Raw genomic sequence first — 27,792 nt, forward strand, 5'->3', positions numbered from 1 at the left:
GAGTTATTTTCTCAATTAGTATAGACGATAATTTTCATAAAAACAAGTTAGATTTCAAAACTTTTATGTTAGGCCAATAGTTTCAGGAGTTATACTAGTGACAAAATAAGTTCAAGGAAAGAAACATGAACAGATGAATGAAATGGTTACGTCTCCTAAATAAACATGGTTATTAGACTGTTGGAGGGACTGCTTGTTTCTACATAATTTTATATTTAATTGGCTAAAACAGGCCATTTTGAAATAAAGGATGTTGGAGTTTCACTTTGAGACTTTTATGATTATAATTCCTTTTATATATAGCATTTCTCTACAACTGTGTCTGATTAAATTTAGATATATAAAGAATATTAGGATTTTAGAAGCAGAATGTAGAAAATCAATCTCTATAAATAGAACTTATTTGGTTATGTTTCCATATATGCATTCATATCTTAAGATTTTGTAATGATAAGGCAAATTTATCAAAATTACTTGTGGCGTAGTAGAGGAGACGCTACGTAATTACACATAGACACAGCATTTATCTTCATTTAGTACACGGTATGGAAAACACAGGCAAAGTACATGTTCTTTTTAAACATAGTCACCACTTAAGCCAACGCTTTCCTCAGAGAACAGGAAAAAATAATCTTCATGGTTTCTTTCATTAAATGTTGATGATTTATGCATGTAATCTTCCCTTATTGACTCCCTTGTTATCTGACCCTTCTCATTAAAAACAAACAAATAAAAAAACCAACTTTGAAGAAAAGTTTAGCTTATGTGCCGGATTGTCCAGGCTCCTTATGGACATGGAGTCAAATCTCAGCCTGGTCTGCCCTCCGCAGACCATCCCAAATGATATACCAGAAACACTAGAGACAACATGCTCACACAAGGGATGCAGTGTCTAGGTCTAGACATGCAGAGTATGGAGTAATTTTTGAGACAATGTAAGTGCAAAGAAAAGTTGATTAAGAACGTGAAGATGCTAGTAAGTTCAGCAACTAGAAACAGGAAAGAGACTGAATGTGAGGCTTGGATGGGCAACACCTCAGCACCACCACCTTCACCACCACTGCCCTAGGTGAGTAGAGTATCTTTTCACTACATCTAATAAGTATGTAGTGAAAAGTCCAGCAGTTGAAGGATGGAGAGACACCAATGCTAAAAACAAGGCATGATCCACAACTTTTTTTGTTGTTGTTAATTTTAATGAATGTTTACAGAGATTTTGGATTTCCATTCATTCATTGTTGCATTTTTCTCCCTGCCCACCTCTACCCCTCCCACCCCAGTTCCCTGTTCTTTTTGAAAAGTAAAAGAAAAATTCCTTTATTTCTATAGAATCCCCCCAACCCCCAAATACACTTCACTCTTTAACCTTCATTCTGGATTCTTGTCATAACCATAATACCCACTCAAGTATCACTTTTAAACTGTTCTCTCCCTCACCTGTTTCAATGTAGTATACATAATTTATCCAATTTTTCTCAGTCTCACGCCAACCCTTATGTCAGCCCCATTCTACAACAGGGCCCACAACTTTTATGCACTGGCCATTTTGCTGAACAACTTGATCTTTGGAACGCAGTCAAATTGATAGCAGTGCTCCTTAGAGGCAAGAATGGTGACATGTAGTTTCATACCTTTTGAACGTATTTCAGGAGGGGACAGTCCTTGAAAAAAGATATCCTATTGGGCAAAGTTGTTGTTGATTGCTTTCGAGTTGAGCATGACTCATAGCGACCCTATGAACAAAAGGCCTGAAGCCCCCTCTACAACTGTTGACAATTCATCAAAGTTCATAGAGTTTCCAGAGGCATGTTGTTTAGGAAGTGGATGCCACTCCTGCTTCCAAACCTGTCATAGTATGTTATTGTTGTTAGGTGTTGTTGAGTCATATTGGGAAAGGTAGAGGTTAAAGGAAAGAAGACCCTCATTAAGATGGATTGGCATAATGCCAGCAACAGTGGGCTTCAGTGGGGAATGGTACAGGAGAGGGCAATGGTTGATCTATTGTTCGTTGGGTCATTATGAGTTGTACTTATTCCACAGTACCTAACAACAATATAATCATATGCAAGGAGTGGGCAAAGTAATAGTAATCTAATGTTTTCTAAACCCTTCTAATTCTCCTCATTGATTTCTTCTTTGGTCACTGACTAGATTAGTACAGGAATCACCAGTTGAATGAGATACTACACATCCTAAAATGAAGGCTGCAATTATGTAGGGAATGAAAGGAGTTTGCTTTTGTTGGAAGTTTTAAGATTGCCAGCATGGCATGAGAATCTTGGTTTGTGTGTGTTTGATTTTGATTTTTGCCTACTGCTATCTATTTTCAAATAGAATCCTGGGATGTTCAGGACAAGCTTTTCAGACCAACATCAGCACATCAACTTGCATATTCTTTGACCCTGGAGTTGTTATTGAATCAGCACCTGAATGATTGAAATGCCACCACATTGCTGGCAGTCAGTATACTGTAGGCGATCGTGACATTGCGTTTTTCTGTTTGTCTAGAGGGTACTGTAAGTGAGTTCCGGGGCTTAGTGGTAAGGGACTGAGCTGCTAACCCAAGGGGCAGGAGTTATACGCACAAGCTGCTTCACAGAAGAAAACGGGTGCATCTCCTCCAGTGTGCCTTATTGCCGCAGAAAAGTTGCTGGAGGGTCAACGACTTATTGCTGCAGAAAAGTTGCTGGAGGGTCAACGATGGGTAGATTTTGATTGGCAGCCTACAACTCCAACAACAGTACTATATAGATAAACTCAAACAGGTCCTAAAAAATTTATCATTATATCTAGAAGGTATAGGATAATGAAATTATTTGTGTGTTTCTTTCTTTTTTTAATTATAGTACTTTATTTACAAAATTTTAATACATTGTTTTCCAGACTAGATTCTTCCCATTTTCTTCACATCTCCCATCAAATTTTACAACTCCCTGATTAATCTACCACTCCCCCCTTGGCTGCTAAACAAAATGTTGGTGGTTCAAAGCCACCAAACAGCTCTTTAAGAAGAACTTAATTAAGTGGTTGGCGTCTAATCAGAACCAGCTCATAGTTGACCCTCCAGTGGGTTTTCAGAGGTTGTAAATCACACAGGAGGAGATTGTCCACCTCTCTCCTGTGTAGCACTTGGTGGATTTGAACCATTTGCCTTTGGGTTGACACCACAATTCCTTATCCACTTGGCCAGCTCCCGAACCAAGGTCTTTTTGCAAGAAGAACCAGGAAATTTGCTGCAGTAAAAATTATAGAGAACCGTTTTAATCTATCACATAGAGTCATGAGTAGAAAAAGGCACTTAACAAAAACAGTAACAACAAGTATGATTTAAAAGTTATGAGTAGATCTCTTTTCTTCAGTTGCCGCTAAGGTGCTCGGTCCTACCGAGGAAGCTAAGGCCGCGTTGGGGTGAGGCCCTCACTTCATCTGGCGACTAGCACCGCGTCCGGCAGCCTTCCGCCTAGTACCAGAGCACCATGGCCTCCGTCTCTGAGCTTGCCTGCATCTACTCGGCCCTCATCCTGCACGACGATGAGGTGACAGTCACGGAGGATAAAATCAATGCCCTCATTAAGGCAGCCGGTGTCAACGTTGAACCTGTCTGGCCTGGGCTGTTTGCAAAGGCCCTGTCAAATGTCAACATTGGGAGCCTCATCTGCAATGTGGTTGCTGGTGGACCTGCCCCAGCGGCCGGGGCTGCACCAGCTGGAGGACCTGCTCCCACGACTGCTGCTGCTCCAGTTGAGGAGAAGAAAGTGGAAGCAAAAGAAAGAAGAATCTGAAGAGTCTGATGATGACATGGGATTTGGTCTTTTAGACTAAACTCCTTTTGTAACATGTTCAATAAAAAATCCTGAACTCTTAAAAAAAAAAAGTTATGAGTAAAGAATTGTTTGTGCTACAGTGAATCACACACAGACTGGAAGTAAGAAGCCAGTCACGGATTACCACTTACTGTATCATTCTGTTTATGTACATTATCCTAAAGAAGAATATCCATGGAGAAATAAAATACTTACAACACTATTAACCTCTAATTAGTCACTTCCAGGGTTTGAGGTAAGAAGGAGGGCAGTGTGGCTACTAATCTGATGCCTGGTGTGGAGATGAAATCCTTTTCAATTTAAAAAAGCCTACAAATTGTTGACTTAAAAATGGTGACATTTACATTGTGTAAATGGACATCACAGTAAATATGTTCTAAAATATTGTTTATTTAAATACTTCTGTAGTTGGAATAGAAGGTCAGTATAATCATTAGCTGTGTTGATTTTCCAGTTTTGTCTCTTAAGAGCACTTGAAAAACCTGTGCTACAATTGTCCTTTTCAGAAATATACCGTCAAAAGGCAGTACGATCTTCTGTATTTTGTCCTTATAAACAATATGTTGTTTCCTTGAATAATAATATATATCTCCCTAAACCTGGTTTGAAATTGGATGTTGGTTAGACATACTCTTTTTTTTTTTATTATTATCATGAAAATATCTCGAGCTGTTCTATTGTTCTCTAGTAATAATACATCTATGGTGAGTGTTCCCTACCCAGCTTTAGAGAATTCTAGAAAATTCTGGGTAGTACTTCAAAGTACTATGTATCTAAGAACAAGGGTAGTCTTTTATTAGAAAATGTATGGTAACAATCTTCAGTTATTTTGAATTTTTTTTCAAAGGTGAAAGATTTGCATTTTCTACTAACTTCAGAAAGCTCCTTTTAAAACAAGTGATTTTTTTTTTTTTTTTGCTTATATGCTTTAGTAGCTTGAAATAAAAACAGCAGGGAATTTAAAGCACAAATAACAGCAAGAGATATCAATCAGTGATTATCCATATGGAAGGCATTCTAAGAGAAGCCAGTAGGATGCAATTATTCTGGTGGGTAGTGGGTCTTACAAAGGGTTCTTTATTAGAGGAATTATATATGTATTTGTTACCATCCCGTCTGACCCTTCTGGATTTTCAGAGAGAGTTAAAACAGAGCAGCTACTGGGATTCAAACTGTGTGCCTTTAGGATTGCATAGCTTCTTGCCATTAGGTCACCAGAGCTGTTATGTGCCTTTGACTCGTAGTGACTCTATGAACAGCAGATCAGAAACTTACAGCAGATCAGAAGCTTACAGCAGATCAGAAACTTACCATCTCCTGCACAATCCCCATGGTCTCCCAGGTGCCTGTGCCTATAGTTAATCTGTTCTCTTGAGGGTGTTCCTCTCCTTTACTCCTTAGATTTGCCAGAATCCTATCTTTTTCTTTCTAGAACATAATTCACTTTATTTGTTATAGAAAATACACTATGTGGTGGTCACAGCTGGAGCCTGAGTCCTCTGCACGGAGACTTTGGTGTGAGTCTTTACAAGATGATCTGTGGATTCCTGGTAGGGAGACTTTGTGAACACCGTCTCTTTCCAGAGATCTGGGGTCAGATAGCTGTAGGTTTTTGAGATGGCATCAAAGGTGGCCTTAGCAAAGTTGCCCAGGGTAGCTGTGCAGCCCCTGGCTGAGGTGTAACAGTCATCAATTCCAGCCATCTATCTTTTTCTAAGGAATGTCTCCTCCTGAAAACGGGGTCAAAGGATGTGAGATCAAGTTTCACTATCTTTACTTCCTAGGAATATCCTGACTCAACTTCTGCCAAGATAGACTTAATTTCATTTTTTATAATCTTGGAGATATTCAATGTTCTTTGCCAACATTAAAATTCACGAATATGAATTCTACTGTCAGCTGTTCAGAAGCATAAGAAGGAATGACTTGGCTCAGGAGCACCTTGTTCTTACACTCACATCATTGCTCTTTAGCAGTTTGAAGAGGTCTTTGACCCCAGATGTTCCTAATGCCACACAGCTTTTGAATTCTTGACTGTTACCACCATCTATATTGATTGTCAATTAAGTAAAATTGTTGACAGCTTAAATCTTTGTCATTTTGTTGCCTATTGGTGCAGAGGTGAGGATTTTTGTTTGTTTGATATTGAAATGGAATCTATAGGTGAACCTTTGGACTTCTATAGTAAGAACCTCAAATCAGTCAATCTATCTATCTATTGATAGAATATGAGTGAGAGACAGAGATATTTGTTGATTTTAGGCGCCATCAAGTTACAGACATCTCATCGCAACCCTATAAACAACAGATCTGAACCCTGTCCTATCTTGCACCATCCTTATCATCCCCAGCACACTTGACCTCGTTGATGCATTTATTGTATCATTCCATCTCACTTGAGTCTTCCTCTCCTTCACTGACCTGCCACCTTTCCAACATGATGTTCTTCTCCAAGTAGTAGCCTCTCCTAACAACATGCCCAGAGTATGTGGGATGAAGCTGTATCATCCTCGCCTCCAAGGAGATCTCTGGTTGTGCCTTCTCCAAGATATGTCTGCCTGTTGCTTTGGCAATCTATGGAATATTCAGGGCTATTCCCTGACACCACAACCCAATGGTTTCAATTCTTCTCCTGCCATCCTTATTCATTGTCCAGTTCTCAGATGCATAATAGGTTGTGAGAAAAAACACAGCTTACCTCAAACAAACCTTAGTTTTTAAACTGGCATCGTAGTTCTTCAGGACTTTGGAGAAGCCCCTGACTGCAGACTTCCCCAAGGCTATTTATTTTCTGATCTCCTGACTGCTAATACTAAGGGTGTTTGTTGACACAGGACAGATCATAGTTTAGGGCTCTTGTACATAGGGTGGCTATGAGTCACAAGTGACTTGATGAAACATAACAGTAACAACATACTGTTCTAGTATGTGTGTATGTATATATGTATTATATATATATATTTATTTGTATGTGTGTATATATACATATACATTCATACTTGTATATATGTGTATATATACACACACATATACTAGAACAGGATGGCTCAAACAGTGCATCGACAGAGTACTGCCAGGAGTACAAGCTACAAGCCATAGCACTAAGGATATCATTGCTCATGGCAAATGAATCATGGCTGAAAGTAGAGAGTACCAGAAGGGTGTATATTTGTGTCTTATTGACTGTGTAAAGGCATATGACTGTGCTGATCACAACAAATTAAGGCTAACTTTAAGAAGAATGGGAATCTCAGAAACTTTTTTGTACTCATGTGAAACCTATATCTACCTACTGTCTGAACAGAGCTAGGAATTATTTCATGGTTCGAAATCAAGAAAGAAGTGCATCGGGGTGAGTCCTTCCTCCTTACCTTTTCAATCTATATGTTGAACAGATCACTCAAGATGCTGGCCTTTATGAATAAGAATATGGCATCAGGATTGGAGTCAGACTCGTAAAAACAACCTGTGATATGCAAATGACACAACCTTGCTTGCCAAAACTGAGGAGCACTCAAAACACTTGCTGCAGAAGGTCAAGGTTTACATCTTCCATATGGTTTACATCCCAACATCAAGAAAACAAAGGTCCTAACCACCAATTATAGGCCAATAGGCAGTATTATGAAGATGAAGAAAAGTTAAGTAAGATTGTTACGTGAGATTTGGCTTGCTCAAATTCACAGTCAACATCTTGGCACCAGCAGTAAGAAAATCAAAGTACAAGTTACAGTGGGAAATATCTGTTGTCAAGGACATCTCCAGGGTGCTGAAGAGCAACAGTGTCAGTTTAAAGATGTTGGTGCACCTGATCTAGGCCATGGTCTTCTCAATTGGTTGCTATGCATTTGAGAGCTGGGCAATGAAAAAGGATGATAGAAGATGGATAATTATGCTTTTGCGTTGTAATACTGGAGAAGAGTATTGAACAGACTACCAAAAGAACATACAGGTCTGTCCTAGAGAGGGTGAAATCAGTTTGCTCCTTGGAGGCAAGGATTTTGAAGCTCTATCTCACATACTTCAAGCATGTGGCCAGGAAGGATCAGTTCTTTTATGACATGATGCTTAGAAGGATAGAAGGTCAGTGCAGAAGAGCAAGACCCTGGATGTACTAATGTATAATCATTTGTGTATTTAGGGATGTTAAATAAACAACTGTATGTCTGTGTATCTATCTGTCTATCTATCTATCTATCTATCTATAATTTACATACTTATTTACTTATATATTTGTCTATCATCATCATTTATCTAATTTTAAAATATAAGGAAATGGGTAATTAGTAAATATCGAGAAGATTTTCAACTTGACATAATTATCTGTAGATTCTCCAGGAGGAAAGTATTATAATGCAGAGTTATATCAATTTCATAGAAGACTTCAAGGTAAACAATAGAGTGATGCGCATGTGTTTAAAAAACTTTCATAGAATTGGAAATGCAAGAAGTTCTCTCATTCAACTATAACAAAATCAAATATTTTGGTTATAATTAGGCAGTGGAAGATAAGTAAAGAATACCAATACTGTAAAACTAGATTTTATTTACTAGAATTTTTTCTTAATGTTAACTTTGGATTTGCTTTAAACTGTAAGTTTATAAGTAAGCAAATTTTATAAAATAGGGAGAAAAACCATACCAATTTTGTTCTTTTTAGTAGCCTAATATTGGTTTGAAACATATTTGTCATTTATATTAAATTACATTTCTGGTAAAATAGAATCTTAGATTAAGGACACTATCAATTTCCTCGGGTAATTGTCTTGCCCATTGTCATATTCCAAATTAATACACCCTTGACCCTTTCGTCTTCTAAGATTTTTAATCCTCAACAGATGTAATAAGCAGCTAACAGTTGGGTTTTGCTTTACAATTTTTGACATTGTTTCTTTTTATATGGTACCGTATTATTATTCTTTCTTTCAGTAAGTGAGAACTAAAATACGATGATAATTTTCTCAAGTCAAAACTTGTAGAAAAGAAACAAATCCAATCTCAAATTAGTTTGTCACGGAATCCTATGCATTTCTAAGACATTATTTTGTTTTACTGATATGTCTACAAAAGCAAAACAACTGTAAAATTATTCCCCCAAACAGTTACTAACCTGCTATGGCAGAGCAAATGGTTCATTGTTACAGCTAATGCTCAGTCCATTGAAGATTTTGTGTGCGCATGCGTGCGCGCTGCCACGTCACTGCTATTATATTACCTACTGTCACTCACTTCCTGACATTGATAGTCAGGCACCATTGTGCTTGAGGAAATTGAACAAAATGCATATTCATTTAGAGGTAAATTTTAGTGTGGTACACACACAAATGTATTTTTCTTTTAAAAGTCAATATTTTTATTCTCTGTATATATCCTAAAATAAGAGATAAGGAAAAGGACTTTGACTAAAAGAACAATTGAGGAGCAGTAAGAAAACCTTAAAAAATAGAAAACTTATTTCTCTTATTATGCAAGACTCTCAGAGTTGAAAAATTTGCTCTGATCTTCCTCATCAAACTATTAAGATTAATACTAGTATTACCATAAGCAAAAAATTAATTCTCCATTTAAAACCTCTAGAGATGTAATGAGATAGGCTACCACATATAAAATAGTTTATCTTCCTAAGAAGACCTCATTAACTAGGCAGTTTATAAAGGATTTGGGTTATTGGTTTACAGAGTGCCTCATATTTACCAGTATGATTAGGTACGACAACTCCTGAACTTCTGAAGGTTGAGTGAAAGAGAAAAAGAGGTAAGATTTGCCTGATAAATGTTAGTGCAATTTGGTAAATTTGTTAGAGTTCAACAAGGACTTGAACTTCTCTATTTTGTTACATTAAATTCTTTTTCTTGTGCTCCAGTGCAATTTTCTGCCTTTGAAAACCCACTGGAAGATCATCTATGAGTTGGTTCAGACTTGACAGTCCACAACAACAATAACACAAATTTCACATTTCATTTGTTAAGACTGGCTAAAATAGCAAGTTTGAAGGACGTATCCTGTGAAGAACATGAAAAGCAGGCAGCAATGTTTTATGATCATGTGTTGACTATGAGCAGGTAACATAGAGAAGAACTAAAGGAATAATCTAAACTTTTGATCTGAAATAGAAGTGAACCAAATTTCTATCATAAACCTGACAAAGGTAAGACTTATTAGTTTCTCTCTCTTGGAATATTATTGTTTTTATGTACCATCCAGTCAGAACCAACTCATGACTGGCCCTCCAGCAAGTTTTCAGAGGCTGTAAAATCACGTGGAAGGAGACTACCCATCTTTCTCCTACAGAGAAGTTGAGGGATTTCTACCATCTGCCTTTGGTTTGCCAGCATAACTCTCTACTGATGAGGCTATAATAGCTCCCTGGAATATCAATAAATGCCTATAAATTTCAGCATTCCAGATGAATTTATTGCAGTCATCAAATAATTATTGAAGACCTATATTGTGTTTAGTAGTCTGTTAGGAACTAAGGTTACCCACATGCAAAACTCAGGAAGTTTACAGGTTAGCAATCTTTTATCAATATTCAAAGTAGTTAAAGAGGGGATGAAAATGACTGAACAGTGTCTATATTATGTCCTTCATATGGCCTTTGATCTAATCCTTTGTTCCTCTAGTTGTGTCCATGAGAATATATGGTGGCTGTACCCTGGACTGCCAAGAAAACAAACAGATTCATCCTGGGGAGGGTTAAACAAGGCTACTCCTTGGAGGCAAGGACTCTGGGGCTTCGTCTGACATACTTTGGACATGTTGCCAGGAGGGACGGGTCCTTGGAGAGGGACTTCATGCTTGAGAGGGTGGAGGCATGGCGCAAGAGGGGAAGACCCTCTATGAGGTGGATTGATTCAGTGACTGGGGTAATCGGGGTGGGTGTGTCAGAGGCCATGAGATTGGCACAGGATAGAGCAGGGTTTAGGGCTGTTGTACGTAGGGTCGCTGTGAGTCGCAAACGACTCGACGGCACATAACAACAACAACACCACTTATACTTTTAGATGAACATAAGCTCCATTAAGCTTTTACTTTTTCTTAGTTTTTAGTTTTCTGAAGTTATTGTTTCCTGTTTTCATTTACTATCAAGTCAACTGCAATTCACAAAGACCCTATGAACGACAGATCTGAATTTTGCCTTCTCCTGCTCCGTCCTCACAGCCTCCCAGAGGTTCAACTCCATTGTTACGGTCACTGTGTCAGCCCATCTTTTTTAAGACCTTCCTCTCTTTCTTTGGCTCTCTGATGTTCCCAGAATAGTATATTTTTTCAAGAGCTGACTTCTCCTTGCAACATGCCAAATGTACGTGAGATGAAGTTTCACAGTCCTCATCTCTAAGAAACACCCTAATTGTACTTTCTCAAAGATAAACTTGTTTGCTTTTTAGCAACTTATGGGATGTCCAGGACTTCAACATCACAATTCAAAAACATTCATAATGCAGGTTTTAAAAAATGAGTCTTCTTCCTAATGTTACATTCTTCTTTATGTAGTTCAATTTCTGCTATGATTTGCCTGTAATATAGCTTGAATAGTTATGGACAAAGTGTACAACCTTGGCATCTCTCCTTTACCATGTAGTCTTTATGTGAACAATTGATTCTTAGTCTATGTATGGATTCCACGTACTTTTCTGAATTTGGCTTCTATGTCTGGAAGCTCCCTGTATTTGTACTGTTCGAGAAAATTATGAGTAATCATCAAGATCTTAGTTATATATGATATCAAAGGTATTATTTTTAATTTCCCCATTTTGTTTCATCATCTCTTTGTGTGTGGCGGGGGGATGAGCACAAATATGAAAATCTTCTAATCAGTTGGATGGATACATTGCTGCCTTCTACATTTTTGGTGTATGCTAATGAGCATCTCCAAGGCTGTATCTGTTTGTTGAAGTTCTAAGTTTTCTGAAGGTTTTACTTAGGCTGCCTAATTTTCTTCTTATAACTATTTCTTCTTCTCAGTTCAGATTTTAAGTTATCACTTTGGATATTCATTGGTGAAATAATACTAATTTGCTAATTTATTTTCTCTCTCAATGGACAATAAATCCTCTGTAAAATATTTCTTCATTTTATGCAAGTTTTTGCACCTTATCATTATGTCACTTTAAGAATTTTGAGGACAACTTGCCTCCTATGAATTCTCGATGGAGATAATTTTCCAAAACACATATTAGAACCAGAAAATACACAGGTAACTGGACAGAAAAGGTGTCTATCTCCTCATCTCCTCAAATTGCCTTATTGCCATTGTAGAGAAATTCCAATTCTTTTTAATAATTCTAACTTTACTTCATATACCCCTTCCAGATGATAGGTGATACTGAAAGTATAGATAACATGTTATATATAAAAAGGACTCATTATTGAGAAGAATATCTGTCATGATGTGGTTTTATTTTGACCTTTCTGAAATAAGACTTTGCTAACTCTAGTTCTTGTATTTATTTTTTATTAATTTTGTAGTTTGCATTAAGACTCTTTTCTTGCAAAACCCCAAAGTACTAGACAGATAAATTATAATGAATACCCATAAAATCTGTGATATGCATATGACACAATCGTGCTTGCTGAAACTGAGGAAGACCTGAAGCGCTTGTTGTAGAGGGTCAAGGACTACAGCCTCCAATATGGATTGAGGCACAATGTCAAGAAGACAAAGATTCTCACCACTGGACCAATCGACAGCATCAGGATGGATGGTGAACAGATTGAGATTGTTCACAGCTTTAGTTTGCTTGGCTCCACAGTCAACACTCTTGGCACCAGTACCCAGGAAATTAAAAGGTGCACTGCCATGGGAAAGGCTGCTGTTAGGGACCTCTCCAAAGTACTAAAGAGCAATGGTGTCTCCCTGGAGACTTAGGTGAGTCTAATACAGGCCATGGTCTTTGCTATCACTTGTTATGCATCAGAGACTTGGACAATGACTAGCGCAGATAAAAGCAGAATTAATGCCTTTGAGCTTTGGTGCTGAGAAGAGTATTGAGAATACCATGAACTGCTAGGAAAACAAACAGATTCGTCCTGGAAAGGGTTAAACTGGGTGGCTCCTTGGAGGCAAGGATTCTGAGGCTCCATCTAGCATACTTTGGACATGTTGTAAGGAGGTACCGATCATTGGAGAGGGACATCATGCTTGGGAGGGTGGAGGGACAGCACAGGAGGGGAAGGCCCTCTATGAGGTGGATTGATTCAGTGACTGGAGTAATCGGGAGGGGTGTATCCGAGACTGTGCGATTGGCACAGGACAGAGCAGAGTTTAGGGCTGTTGTATATAGGGTCACTATGAGTCGCAAGTGATTCGACGGCACATAACAACCACCCCCCCATATAATACACCTATCCTTTTTAAAATTCAACATCTTCGAAGCAAACTCTTTTCCATTTTACAACATTTGTTTAACTTTGATTTTTATTTTGTGTAAATTCCTAAAATGAGGAAGAAATTAATTATTATTTCAGTACAGAAAGGACTAGAGAAAAAATTTCTGAGTAAAATATGATAAAAATAATACTTACCTATTTACTTCAATTAAGCTCCCTGTCAATTTGCCCAAGAATATGATTTCAAATAAGTCTTAAAATCCCTGCCACAAATCTGACACCTACATATGCTTTCATAATTATTACAGGATGTAGAAGCCTAAGTATGTTTGAATGTGTCCTGTGAAATGTCTCACATGACTTGTTTTGTAAGACATTTCTGCATTAATTTTTATTCATTTTACCTCTTTCATATATTCTCATTTGGAGACAGGGTGAAAATTTATAACAAAAGAAAAGCAAAACTTCTTGCCAACTATTTTAGCTTCCTACCTTTTGTTGAGGCAGTAGAACCCACAAAAATTAGAAGCCTCTCCTAATTCCTGCTTTAATCATAAATCCTGTACCTGAAGATTTGATTCAATAGCTCTTGTCATTTGTTTTATCAGTTTTCCTGAAACCTGTGATTCTTATGACTGTTTCAGAATTATGGCACCAACTGATTTTGAAGATTACTTCTTCAGAATGAAAGATATAATTGTGATTGAATATTAGAAACTGCTTATAACTTGAACACTTGACTTCAAACTAGAGCTGGACTTTACATATTTAACCATTAAATATGCATGGGGGGAAAAAAATCCCTCTTTTTTTGCTGGTTCAGGATATCTGGATGATAGCAGTTTATTCCTCACCATCTGATAAATCATTTCTATACACATTTTTACTTCAGTCTAATGGAGGATGAATTGAATAATCAAGCCAAATACATAAACACAGAGCCTCTAATTCATGCAAACATAAATTGAGGCTTCTGCTAAAAACAGAAATGAATATATAAATAAGCATTGCTCTATGTTTCAGATAACAGACCCTTCAGGAATCTTACCATACACTAATACACTTGTCAGTCTTCAAGGAAGTAGGTATAAATACTAAGCCTTACTACAAAAAAAGAAAAATAAATACCTTATTGTGGGAATAGATTTGTTCCACTTCTTGTAGAGGAGTATGTGTTTTATTATAACAAGTTCATGACTCTGTAGATTTTCATTGGCATATATATATATCTTTATGGCAAGTCACCTTGCATGTCAATATTAGCTTCCTATTGATATATTTGAGACCAAATGTAATTTAGAAATTGTCTGCACTGATGTTTCATTTTATACGTTGGCAAGGTAATTCCTGAGGTTTAATCTGAATACTGTATCACAATTTATATAACATCGTGATTATTACCAGGGAGTATTGAGCTAGACTGATTCAGTTTTGGTAAGTTTGTTTCATCACTTGGTCCAGTTCCTTCTGCATTTTGTGTCTCAGTTTTCTAATAAGATAGAAGTATTACCTGCTTATAGAATTGCTGAGAAAATGAAAATGAATGTGCTGTCCTATCTTACCATAGGACCTGTCCCATACTACTTGGGCTATAAGAGCTTTTTCCCTCTTTACTGTCATGAGTTAGAATTCACTTGATGGCAATGATTAACAGCATACATCGACACTTGCTGAATATGTGACAATGATGGAGGGCCAGGAAGTGTTTTGTTCTGGTCTACACATGGTCCCTAAAAGTGGAATCAACTTGATGATGCCTAGGACCCCAAACTGAAGGTTGTTGTGTGCCATCAAATTGGAACCGACTCATAGCTGACCCTCCAGCAGACTTTCAGAGGAACTTAAAATCACAAAGGAGATTGTACATCCTTTTCCTATAAAACAACTAATGGGTTCAAACTGTGTGCCTTCGAGATTGCAGAGCAGCTTCTTACCACTAGGCCATCAGAGTTCCTTAACAAGTTCATAGAAGAGTACCTCTGTCTGTGTCAGTTGATATAGTCTAAGATAGTATTTCCAATGTAGAGGTTGCTTCAGATACAATGATTAGTCAAGGTGTCAGGGAGGACCCAAATGTTCTCTCAATATAACTACTCAGTTGTGTCCAATGCTTAAATATGTATCAAAAGTTAAAGTCAAAGTCATTGCTTCTGAGTTGAGAATTGTTTCAAAGCTGACCCTTCAGTGGGTTTTCAAAGGCTATAAATTTCACACAATGTGATTGCTCTTTCTCCCATGTAGTTGCTGGTAGATTAGAATTGTCAGTGAGGTGTGGCATTTCATACAGCAACACAGCTCTTCCTAAACTATGTCCAGACACTTCTACCAGCTTGTGCAGCTTCTACAAACGTATGGCTGTGGACTTATTCTCAGAGCCTCGTGTTTACATGTCAACTTCCTCCAGGACAGTATTTTTTTTTTTGTAACTTGTCTCATAGACTAGAAGTCACTCACTGAAGACTCATTGCACTAAGTTAGTTTTGACTCCCTGCAACCCTCTACGGAGTCTCCAAGGCTGTGGATATTTACAGAAGGAGACCGCCTGTTTTCTTCAGAGTGGCTGACAGATCTGAACTGCTGGTTATTTAGTTAGGAGGCCTGCTTATATGAAACCACATTTTCTTCTTCCTTCTCATCCTCCAATATTTGGTCCTTAGTAAAAGAGACTAGGCTTTCAATTAGCGCTTCTAAACTTCACAGTGAAATTTCTTTTAGAAATCTTGTTGCTCATTCCTGCTGTAAGTTTAAGACTTAATGAAACCAACCTCGAAACTGATTTGGTAGCTTTGAAATGCAAAGCAGAAGAATTGTGAGTCATCAGTGTGGCTCTGAGTTGGGACTGACTCGGAAGCACCTACCGACAATGACAGTAACTCCATACTGAACTTCAGTAGATTATGCAGAACAGAGTTTGTCAAAATTTATCTTCTCAACAGCTGTCTATGAGAATCATAGTTGCCTCATAGCTTCACCAACATATGATACAGTTTCTGTCTTCCATTGTCACCATTTAAGTTGCTTGGTAGTATTTTGTTGTAATTATAATTTATGACTAATGATGTTGAATCCATTTTCGTAATGTTTATTGGTCACTTGATATTTTGTTTCTTCAAGTACATTTAATGATAATGTTTTCCTGTTATGTTTTTAGTTTGTTTTCCTTTCAATTTAACATATAAAAAGTTCCTTCTACTCTTCATATGTTCTAGATACGAAGACTTTGCCAGATGTATGGGCACCCATTATTTTCCAGTTCAGTGACTGCATTTCCATAAATATTTTTCCTAAATTTTAATGCATTTTATAGTTTCTTGCTTTTGTGTGACCTTCAAACGTTTTCCATTTAGCCAAAAACTAATTCTCCATGCCTGATATATCAGTGAGTTATATTCATAGAGGTACTGTACCTACCCTTATTAAAATGAAATGAGTCAAGAAATCTATTTTATTTCTATATGAAAATAAACAAACATAATTCTGCTAGATAATTTGGATTCTTCCTGAACAATTTGCTTTTTACATATGCATGTCTGTGTAAACTAAAAATGCATAATTGTTATTTCTGAAAGATATGTCTCTTCAACTGTTTGTAATTGAAATGAGTTCCAAAACTCTAGATGAATTTAAAATTATATCTATACTTGACTAGAAAATTTTGTTGTTGTTGTTATGTGCCGTCAAGTGGATTGCGACTCATAGCGATCCTATGCACAACAGCTCTAAACCCTGCTCTGTCCTGCACCAACCGCACTGCCTCTGACACATCCATCCCGATTACCCCAGTCACCGAATCAATCCATCTCATAGAGGGTCTTCCCCTCCTGCGCTGTCCCTCCACCCTCCCAAGCATGATGTCCCTCTCCAAGGACCCGTCCCTCCTGGCAACATGTCCAAAGTATGTCAGACGAAGCCCCAGAATCCTTGCCTTCAAGGAGTAGCTTGGTTTAATCCTCTCCGAGATGAATCTGTTTTCCGAGCAGTCCATGGTACATCCAGTACTCTTCTACAGCACCGCAGCCCAAAGGTATCAACTCTCCTTCTGTCCTCCCTAGTTATTGTCCAACTCTCTGATGCATAACAAGCGATTGCAAAGACCATGGCCTGTATCAGGTGCACCTTAATCTCCAGAGAGTCACCGTTGCTCTTGAGTACTTTAGAGAGGTCCCCAAGAGCAGACTTTCCCATTGTGATACGCTTTTTTATTTCCTGACTGCTGGTGCCAAGAGTGTTGACTGTGGAGCCGAGCAAACTGAAGCTGTGAACCTGCGGCGGAATTCACCTCAGATAATAGCGAAGAGGCATATTGCAGGTAAACAGGAAAAGCCGGCGGGAGGAGGTGCTGAGAGCGTGCCCCTGGCCTGGGCAGAGGGGAAGCCTGGAAGCTGCGCACCGGCGGAAGTCACCTCAGATAATAGCGAAGAGACTAGAAAATAGCATTAATTTATTAGTATTTACCTTAATATAAAGATAGAAAGAACGGAATTGTATGAAAAGTAAGTTAGTCCAAGTGGATTTATTCTTTGGAATATGCATAATAGAGAAGAAAAGAAGGAGGAAAAGGTGAAATCCTCTTTGTTTGATAGTAGTAGGAAACATAGTGGTTTCGCATTTAAATCATCTCTGTCTGGTAGGTGGTGGTGGCTATTGTGTGTTAACGAGATGGAGCCGACTAATAACTTCCCTTCCAGTGTGTTTTCAGAAACAGTAAATTGCACAGGATGAGATTACCCATTCTTCTCCATGAAGCCCCTGGTGGATTCAAACAGTGTGCCTATAGGATTGCAGCACAGGTTCTTACCACTAGGCCAGCAGCAGTTCCTATGAGTAGGAAGCCGTATAATTGTAAACCATGTATCCAACCATTTGCTTGAAGACTAAACTTACCTACTTATTTGGCAGCTGACAAAATAAATGCTGATATGATTAGAATTAGTACTACTCTTTCGCATAAAGTAAACAAGTTACTCCTTGGAGGCAAAGGCGGTAAAATTTTGATCACATACTTTGCAAGGAAAGACTGTTCCTTGGAGAGGATATTATGCTTGTAAAGGTGGGGCGGTGGTGAAAGGGAGGCAGACCCTCGACCAGGAGGATTAGCACAGTGACTGGAGCAATGGGCTCGAGAGTTTGTGAGGATGGCAGAGGGTAGGACAAGGCTCAGATCTGCTGTTCAGAGGGTCACCATGAGTCGTACTTGACAGCACCTATCAACACCTACAGGCAAATTGTTATTTTAGCCATGGTCTTCCAGATGCTTTCCACCAATTCAGAAATATAACGCAAAACTATGACACACATGTGAGAATTTTTTCTCAGAATTTATCTCTACCATTCAAAACTATGTTGTCTTCATAAATAATTCAGCCCAATGTCAACACAAATGAAGAATTCCAGCTTTCAACTCATGTGAGAAGTATGTTTAGATTCTCTATTCCAGCCTCTTTAATGACATATTTTGAAAATTCATCAAACTCTTATGTTTTCCTTGAAGCAGATGAATGACTAGATTAACTAATGAGAGAGTTGTCATTCTCTGTTTAATTGGCTCCTAGAATAGATTCCTGAAGCTTTCTCAGTAGATCCTCCCGACTTTTATTACTTTTCTCATCTAAGATAGATTTTCCTAATGTCTAACTTACTCTAGCTTTAGTGATAAATTTTGTGAATGTAGTTAAGTACTCAGAAACTATCTTTTATGCTTTGCACCAATAATTACCTCAGTCCATAGATTTTTTTTAGGGAGCTTTGGTGGCTGACTAGGTAGAGAATTGTACTCTTAATCCTAAATGGGGGTGCCATTCTGGTAGTTCAAATTCACTAGAGGTTCCATAGGAGAAAGATGGGTAATTTCTCTCATGTGATTTACAATTTTTGAATAAGAGCTTGGAGGTCAGCTGTAAGTCAGTCAGTTTCACCTTCACAGAAATTAGTTGTTGTTGTTATTTCCTACAATGAACAGACCATGTACACATTGTCTCAAAATATAAGAACTATACTTTTTTATGTATGTAATAGGTTGAGGCAGTGGAAACTTTCCACGCCACCTTTGAAGCACTCAAGACGGGAGGTAGGCTGTCTGGCATTTTCAGTCGGGGTCTTTCAATGACTTAGTGGAACTCTTGTCTGACACAAGCCTGGCTGAAGAGTGAAAAAGATGGAAACATGTGCCAGGCATGTTCCTGATAAACATCCCTCATGTGAACTTCCCTTTGATGAGAACTCATCTGTTTACACAGAGGAGGTTTCATGCCAGGGAGGCGTCATACAAGAAAGAGAGGGAAAATTGCTCTGATGAGTGTTCAACTAGAAAAAAAGAAATAAACTTACAATCATCAATATGTTGGGAGTGTTCACAGTCTAATCTGTAACAAGTTGCATTGCTAACCCAACGACTGCATGATTCCTGCAGTTCATACCCACCAGTGGTTCAGTGGGAGCAAGACTGACAATCTCATCTCCTTATCATTTACAGCCCCAGAAACCCACTAGAGGGTCAGCCCAAGTCGACTTTGAATTTTGAATCATTAGCTACCAATCAACCAATCAATAGACAAGCGCTGCTTACTTCAGTACAAATTCTGAGCCCTTCTGGTTTCAAATCCAGCTTTAAAAAAAAAAAAACAAATGCAGATGCTGTGTTTTCAGGTGCTGTTGAAACAAGTAAGACTCATAACAACCCCATGAACAGCATATTTGAACTCTATCCTTCTCATCAGCTGTCCTTATCATCTCTGACACAACTGAGCCCATTGCTACAGACACTGTACCTGTCTATATGGTTGATTGAGGGTCTTGCACTCAGACAAATCCCTGACTAGTATCAATAACTGATCTTCTCAATCTTTGTTTCCTTTTCAATCGTAAAAAAGACTAAACTTCGAAAAGTAGAGCTTTTCTTTCTTTTTTTTTTTTTTTAAATCTAAGTCACTGCATCTAGGAAAGTCTGCTTGAAATCTGGCAAGAAGAGTGAGCCTTAACAAGCATCCTCACAAAAGATTGCTAGAATGTTCCGCAGCTCAGCGGCAAGTTCCATCCTGTAACTGTCCTCAACAGCCTCAGAGCCTTTAATGAATCACTGGGTTTAATTTGCTCGCACTCTGAATTTCCCAATTCCTTTGAATTGATTTTTCTTGCCAGATAGAAGTTTGCCAGTTTCTCTTTGAAGTCGGTGCCTGTGAAACTCTTTTGGCATACTGTCTCAATATGACTTTTTTTTTTCTGAAGGAGAAAAAAAAATCTATCTTGTTGCATTCATTTGCTGCCCATGTCTATGCTGTCTCAGAAGGGAGCTGTGTGTGCCAAGAGCCAGTCATTTTCATTGTTTGTTTCTGTTTCGTGCTTTAAAGTGTTTGAGGTAATTTATTAAATGGTATTCCTGAGTTTTAAGTGCAGGAAATACAGGTATTTTCAGTTTTATCATTCCAGGCTTATTCAGACTGCCCATAGCAAATGAGATTGCTAGTGCTTGATAAAGGTGATAAATTTATCAGAATCATTTACAGAAGAAATACTGCTGTTACAATTCAAAGTAGTCCAGAATTGTGGAAGAATATGAACTAAGGGAGGTCTGGTGGCACAGACTGCAGGAAGACGCGGTGCTAACCCCAGATGGCACCTCTCTGGTGATTCGAATCTACCAGAAGCAGCTTTGCTGAAAGGGGAGAGGTCTCCTCCCGTGTGATTTACAGTCTTGGAAAGCCCACTGAATGGTCAGCTTCAACTCAAGAACCATGAGTTGATTTTGAGTTGCAACATTATAAAGAATCATAGAGGACTGCAGACGTTAACCTGATATTTTGAATATTTAAATTTATCAAGCTTATAATTTTATTCTTATTTACATAATTCTATTAAATGGATTGACATCATTTTTCATGGACTATGAAAGGGTATGTGGAAATTCAAGGAGAAGGAGGAGTTGCATTTTCAAATTTTAACCTCTTCATTGGTTGTGCAGTTCCCCAGTTTTTTTAACAACCTTCAAAGCCATCAAGGTTAAGGCTTCAAGATGACCGGGGGAAAGTGAATATACTGAAGTCTCTAAACAAGTCAAATTGTCTGAGACTTTATTGACCTACTCAGTCACACACCGGGTTGATTTTATCTACTAGTGATGTAGCAGGAAAAACTAGAAATGTCCGTAAGATTTCCCAGGCTGTACCTTTTCTTCGAGGAAGCTCCTAAGTGAGTTAGAAGGAATAACATTTTGATCAATTGCCCAATGCTTAACCCATTACGACACCAGAACTCCTGGGTACCTACTTTCTCTCTTTTTTTTTTTTTGCCCATAAGAGAAAGATGGTAAATTGCCTGCGAGGAGACGGCTCATCTTCCTCCCGTGCAGCACTTGCTAGATTAGAACCAGCTGAGCGGTGCCACTTACTGTCGGCTGTACAACTCCCAACCCACCAGACCAAGAGAGCGCGCATTTAAAAGGCCTTGCATTTCGAACTTCAGAGTTGTAAAACAACCCAGTGGTAGATGGAATTTGCTCCAGGACTTAAGAAGCATAAATGACATAGCTGAACCTCTACATCTTGTGGTTCCTAACCTGTACACTACAATAGACAAAGTGCTAGTCTATAGGCCTTTTATTGTAAGAACCACCTTCCCTCTGTAACTTGATTTGTGCCACTATTAGAACCTCTACTTGGAATATTATTGCTTGTTAATTTTTCACTCATGTACTTATAACTTGTTGGTTAAATTTGTATCTTCTAGGCTGCAACAATTCCATGATACATCTTCAAGGATATGAACATGTATGGCTAAGCACAACTGATAACAGCGAATCCAAATTCCAAAATCAATCTCCATAATAGTCTATGTGTTTCCTACTGCCAAAGGGGCCCTTTAGAGTAGTGAGAGAAGATCTTCACCCTGAAACCCACAGCATCCCTTTTCAGCAGGAAATAGCTAAGAGAATACGCCATCCCCTTTTCCTTATGAATCAGGATGAAGTCTCTCTCAGGGAGGAGAGATAGGGAATGGCAAAGGACACACTGACAAAGGAGATTAATCAGAACTGGCTTTGACAAGCACTGTGGCAATTGGACAATTAAAACAGAGATGGGGGCAGGGAGAAAAATGAACTGGGGAGGAGGGTAGAGAAAACAGTGCAACAATGAATGAATGAAAGCCCAAAATCTCTAAATGTTCACTAAAACTAATAAAACTTAATAATAATTTTAAAAAAAAAGAAATATGAAGGAAAACCACCTGAAAAAAAAATAAATAAAAGGCCTTGCATCCTTTATACTAAAAAACCAAATTGCATTGGAAAAATTGTTGTCAGGAACCTCTCCAGAGTACTGGAGAACAACAATGTCATTTTAGAAACGAAGGTATTCCTGATTAAAGCCATGGTTGTCACAATTACTTGCTGTGCATTAGAGGGCTGGACAATAACATAGAATGGTAAAAGACGAACGGATGCCTTTGAGTTGTGGTGCTGGAAAAGAGTATTGAACATACCATGAACTGAAACAAGAGAACAAACAAGTATGTCCTGAAGAGGGTGAAGTCAATAAAGTCCTTGGAGACAAGGATTTTGAGACTCGGTCTCACATACTTTGAGCATGTTGCCGGCAGGGACCAGCCCTTGGAGAAGGGCATCATGCTTGGAAGAGTGGAGGGACAGCACAAGAGAGGAAGACCCTGGATAAGATTGACTCAGTAACTGGGGTAATAGGGAGACAATGAAATTGTCTCAGGATAGGGTAGAGTTCAGAGCTCTTGTACATAGGGGTACTATGAGTTGCAGGTGACTTGAAGGCATATAATAACAATAACAATAACAATAACAATAACAATAACAATAACGCACTTTATACATTTCTTTGAATATATTACTTTAATTGTATAGTTCACATTTGAAACAGAAGTGAATATATTCACAGATAGGTATAGATAGAAAATTACCTAGTTAAGTGGAGAGTAGTTGAGTAAATGGACTCACATTCACAAAGGAAATGAGGAGATTAGTACAAAGCTTCCAATATATTTAATCAAGACAAATCACTAGAGCTATACTCTTTGATTAAGAACACAAATAATGGTTGAAGCTCCAGGATACCTGGAGTTGTCATGTTAGACGAATTTTTATAAGTTATATAAAGAAATCTCTTAGAACAAAGCAATCTGTAGAAACTGTTGTATATAGTTCTGTTGAAGAACTCATCCACGTTGGTATGCATTAATTGCAATTGTCAGTAAAATTTTAAGTTTTCTTGAAATGTTACTCCTCTGAGGCATCAGGAGTGTTGTTGTTGCTGTTATGTGTGGTTTAGTCTGGTTCAGAACGACCCTGTGTATAGTAGCTTTGGACTCTGCCCTCTCTTGAGCCAATCTTACTGTCTCTGACACGCCTGATATCTTTACATCAGTCACAGTGTCAAGCCATCTTATCCACGGTCTTCCTCTTCTGTGCTGACCCTCCACCCTTCCAAGCATGATGTCCTTCTACAAAGGACTGGTCTCTCCTGTCAACATGCCCACGGTGTGTGAGACAAGTCTCAAATATCTTTGCTTCCAAGGAGCTGCCTCGTTTCACCCTCTCCTGGACGGACCTGTTTGTTATCAGGAGCTGTATGACTTACAAAAAAAGTAGTCAGTCTATGAAATTGTTATTCATGCATCAATCCTTTCAGTCTATAATACTCAGCAAAAACAGTGTGCCAGAAACAGATTTAGGTTCTAAAAGTGGAGATAATGCTAATTGACTTTACAGAATTTCTTTTCTGACAAGGAGAAAATTGAACATTTAAGAAGAGCAAATATAATAAATGTGTAGTATATTATTCTACTAAATAAAAGACCAGCAGTTTGAAACCACCAGCCACTCTATGAAGAAAGATGAGCAGTCTTCTCACGTAAAAGTTTATAGCCTTAAAATCAATGAACTTGGAAAACATTACACAACATGGGTGACCCTTTATTGGAGAACATTAAACTGAGTGAAATATCTCAGTCATATAAGGACAAATACTGCATAGTACCACTGCTACAAAACAGGATTGACATGGAGGGTTGGGAGGAAAAAAGGGTAAGAGTGGATAGATATTGAACACTGCACTGGAACAGAGGAAGGAAAGAACTGTTTAAAAGGAATATATGATTAGGCATTTTATATATGACAACAGTCCAGAGATAATGAAAGAATGAAGGTCTAACTTTTTCATTTGCTTCCATTAAAATCACAATTAAAATATAAAATTTTATTTTAAAGTATACACACACACACACCCTCAGAAATTTCAGTGGAGTGTGGCTTTGGTAATTGGCTTTCCATGCCCATGGAGATTACAATGTCAAAGGTTGGTTACAAATGATGATAAATACTAATAATGAAATAAATAGGTGATACAACGGCAGCGTGAGGAGGCCGACTTTAGAAAGGATGTTCTAGAAAGACTGTTAGAAACAGGAGAAAGAAACAATTTATACCAGCTATTAAAAAGACACAAAAAAAAGGTCATGTATTTTGGTTGTCTGTCAGGATCACTAGAATTGTGAAGAGCCAGAATATAGTTTTACAGCTGTCGGAGTACGTTGCTGCTGCCGTTAGGTTCCTCTGGATTGACTCCTACTCACAGCAATCCTATACACACAGATGAGGCTCCTGCCTGACCCTGTACCACCCTTCTCCTTGGACTCTGTGCTGTGCTTCAGACATTTGTGGAAGTCATTGGCTGAATCCATCTCCTTTTGGTCCTTCTCCTCTTTTGCTGACCCTCTAATTTTCTAATCATAGTGTCCTTCTGAAAGGACTGTGCCCTCCTGACAACATGACAACATCTGTGAGAACATGTTGCACTCTATACTTGCCTCTTGGCAGCATCTTGGGTGCACTTCTTTTGACAATCAATGATCTGTTCAGGAGTTTCACCAAATCAAAAAATCAAGGTATTGATTATTCTTCAATCTTCCTTGTTCATTGTGAAACTTCCACGTGCATTTGAAATAATTGAAAATAGCATGCCTTGGTCTGGTACATTTTAGTCCTTAAGTTGAGATTTGCTCAATGCTTCCATGCAGTAGATCATCCAAGTAAGATTGACGTGAAATGGAATCCTTAAACACATCACCTTTTCCTCCATTTGTCATGATGTTACCTACTGGTTTATACATGAGGATTTTCGTATGTTGAAATGTCAATGCACTAAGTCTTCACTTTCTGTAAGCAAGGCAGTATCGTCTACAGATTGCAGTTAACGATGAGTCTTCCTCCAAACATGATCCCACATTCTTTTTAAGTCTATCTTCTCAGACTATTTCCTTAATGTAAAAATGAAGAGCTATGGTAAAGAAATACAACAGTGATGCTCACCCTCCTGACGTTACACTGTTATGTGTTTGTTATATGTGAGCCATTGCTTGTTGATCTGTTTGCAGTTTTCACATGAGAACAATTAAATGTTCTGGAAATCCCTTTCTTTTCTTTTTACTATATATTTTCTAATGATATACATAATGAAACAACTTTCAGTGTCAATGAAACAAGTAAACATCTTTCTAGTAGTCTGTGCTTCCAGCTAAAATCTGTCTGATATCACCACTAATCTCTTGTGTCATGATCTGTTCTGAATCCAGCTTGAATTGGATCATAGACACTAAGAAAACGTGGAGTAGGAAATGTTGTTATGTGCCACTGGGTCACCTGCGACTCATAGCGACCCTCTGTACCCTCTAAAGCATGCTCTATTCTGAGCCAGTCTCACCTACCCCTGTTTCCCTAGTTACTGTATCAATCCATCTCATCCAAGGTCTTCTTCTCATTCACTGTCCCTCTACCTTTTCGAGCATGATATCCTTCTCCAAGGATCAGTCCCTCCTGGCTACAAGCCCCAAATATGTGAGACAGAGCTTCAAAATCCTAGTTTCCAAGGAGAAACTTGATTTAACCCTCTCTGAGACAGATCTATTTGTTTCCTTGGCGGTCCATAGTATGGTTAAGACTCTTCTCCAGCACCACAACTCAAAGGCATCAATTCTTCTTCTGTTGTCCTTAGTCATTGTCCAGTTCTCTGATGAATACCAAGTATTGGAAACACCATGAACTGGATCAAGTGCACCATAGTCTCTAGACTGACATCATTGCTTCTCAGTACACTGGAAAGGTCCAGACAGAAGATTTACCTAACAAAATTCGTCTTTTGATTTCCTGACTACTGATGCCAAGAGTGTTGATTGTAGAGTGGGAAGAAAATATATAGCAAAAGATAAAGTTGACAGGATAGACCAGACATAGAGGACTGTATAGTCTATGTAAAATATTTTTGAAACACTATGCTTTAACTAAAAATATGAAATAAATTAATTTATCTTTTATGAAACACATAGGCCAGTAGAAAAATAATAGGATGAGAACAAAAAATTATTTCTACCATACTACTTTGGAAATTCTCAACATAGAATAACATGCGTGATGGCAGCTTGAACTTAATATGATGGTGACACTGATTGAAAGACATAAAACTACTAGAGAGCATAGTCATTTCTAGTACCTCGTATTATCCTGCTATACTACAGTGAGTCACTAAAAGAGCCCTGGTTTACACCATCTCCTTCATTTATAATATTTAGTTGTTGTTTAATGTCATCCAATCAATTAGACACAACCCAAGGAACAACACGTCAGGACTTTGTTCTGTTCAAGGCCGTCCTCTGCCATACCCAAGTCCACAGTCAGTCAGTATGCCAACCAATCTCCTTGAGAGCCACCCTCCCTTATGCTGATCCTCTATTTTTGACAGCAAGATGCCTTTTTCCATGGAAAAGCCCTCCTGATGGCGTGCTCAAAGTATGTGGAGCAAGCTTTACCATCCTTGCCTCTAAGGAGCACCATGGTTACAATTCATCCGAGACAGATCTGTATGTTCTTTTGTCAGTTCATAAAGTATCTAATAGTCTTCATAAATACCACAATTGAAAGGAATAGGTTCCTGTTTTATCTTTTGTTATTTATTGTCCAACTTTCAGATACTTACAAAGTAATTAAGAATACTATGGCTTGGGTCAGGTACACCTTAGTCTTTAAACTGATATCCCTGCTCTTTATGTCTTTGTAGAGCTCGTTGACAGCATATTTTCTCAGTGCACAATGTTCTTTAATTTCTTGACTGTTGCTACCATAAGTACTGACTGTGGATCCAAGTAAAAGAAAAATACTAATAATTTCAAATTTTTTTTCTCCATCTGTCATAATGTTGCCTTTTGCTCTAGTGGTGAGGACATTCGATTTCGATGTTGATGTAATTCATACTGAGGGCTGTAGTATTTGAAGTTCTTCAGTGAGTACGTTGAGTCTTCATGTGTTTGCTTGGATAACTAACTAGTTCTAGAAAACAGAGAAGAATGGAAATCCCAGAACATTTAATCAGGTGAGGAGAGACGGGTCCTTAGAGAGGGACATCATGCTTGGGAGGGTGGAGGGACAGCGCAGGAGAAGAAGGCCCTCTATGAGGTGGATTGATTCAGTGACTGGGATAATTGGGATGGGAGTGTCAGAGACAGTGCGATTGGCACAGGACAGAGCGGAGTTTAGGGCTGTTGTACATAGGGTCGCTATGAGTCGCAGGCAACTCAACGGCACATAACAGCAACAACAACAGTGCAAAACCTGAACATAAAACAAGAA

At 38.3% G+C, this 27,792-nt stretch overlaps 1 pseudogene; it reads left to right on the top strand.

Moving 5' to 3' along the window:
- Positions 1-3,476: 3,476 nt before the first annotated feature.
- LOC102868713 lies at positions 3,477-3,822 on the top strand (annotated as a pseudogene).
- The last annotated feature ends 23,970 nt before the right edge of the window (positions 3,823-27,792 follow it).

The sequence above is a fragment of the Elephantulus edwardii genome, unplaced genomic scaffold, assembly GCF_000299155.1.
Source record: "Elephantulus edwardii isolate Elephantulus edwardi_28Jun2011 unplaced genomic scaffold, EleEdw1.0 scaffold00181, whole genome shotgun sequence".
In the NCBI taxonomy this organism is placed as follows: Eukaryota; Metazoa; Chordata; class Mammalia; order Macroscelidea; family Macroscelididae; genus Elephantulus; species Elephantulus edwardii.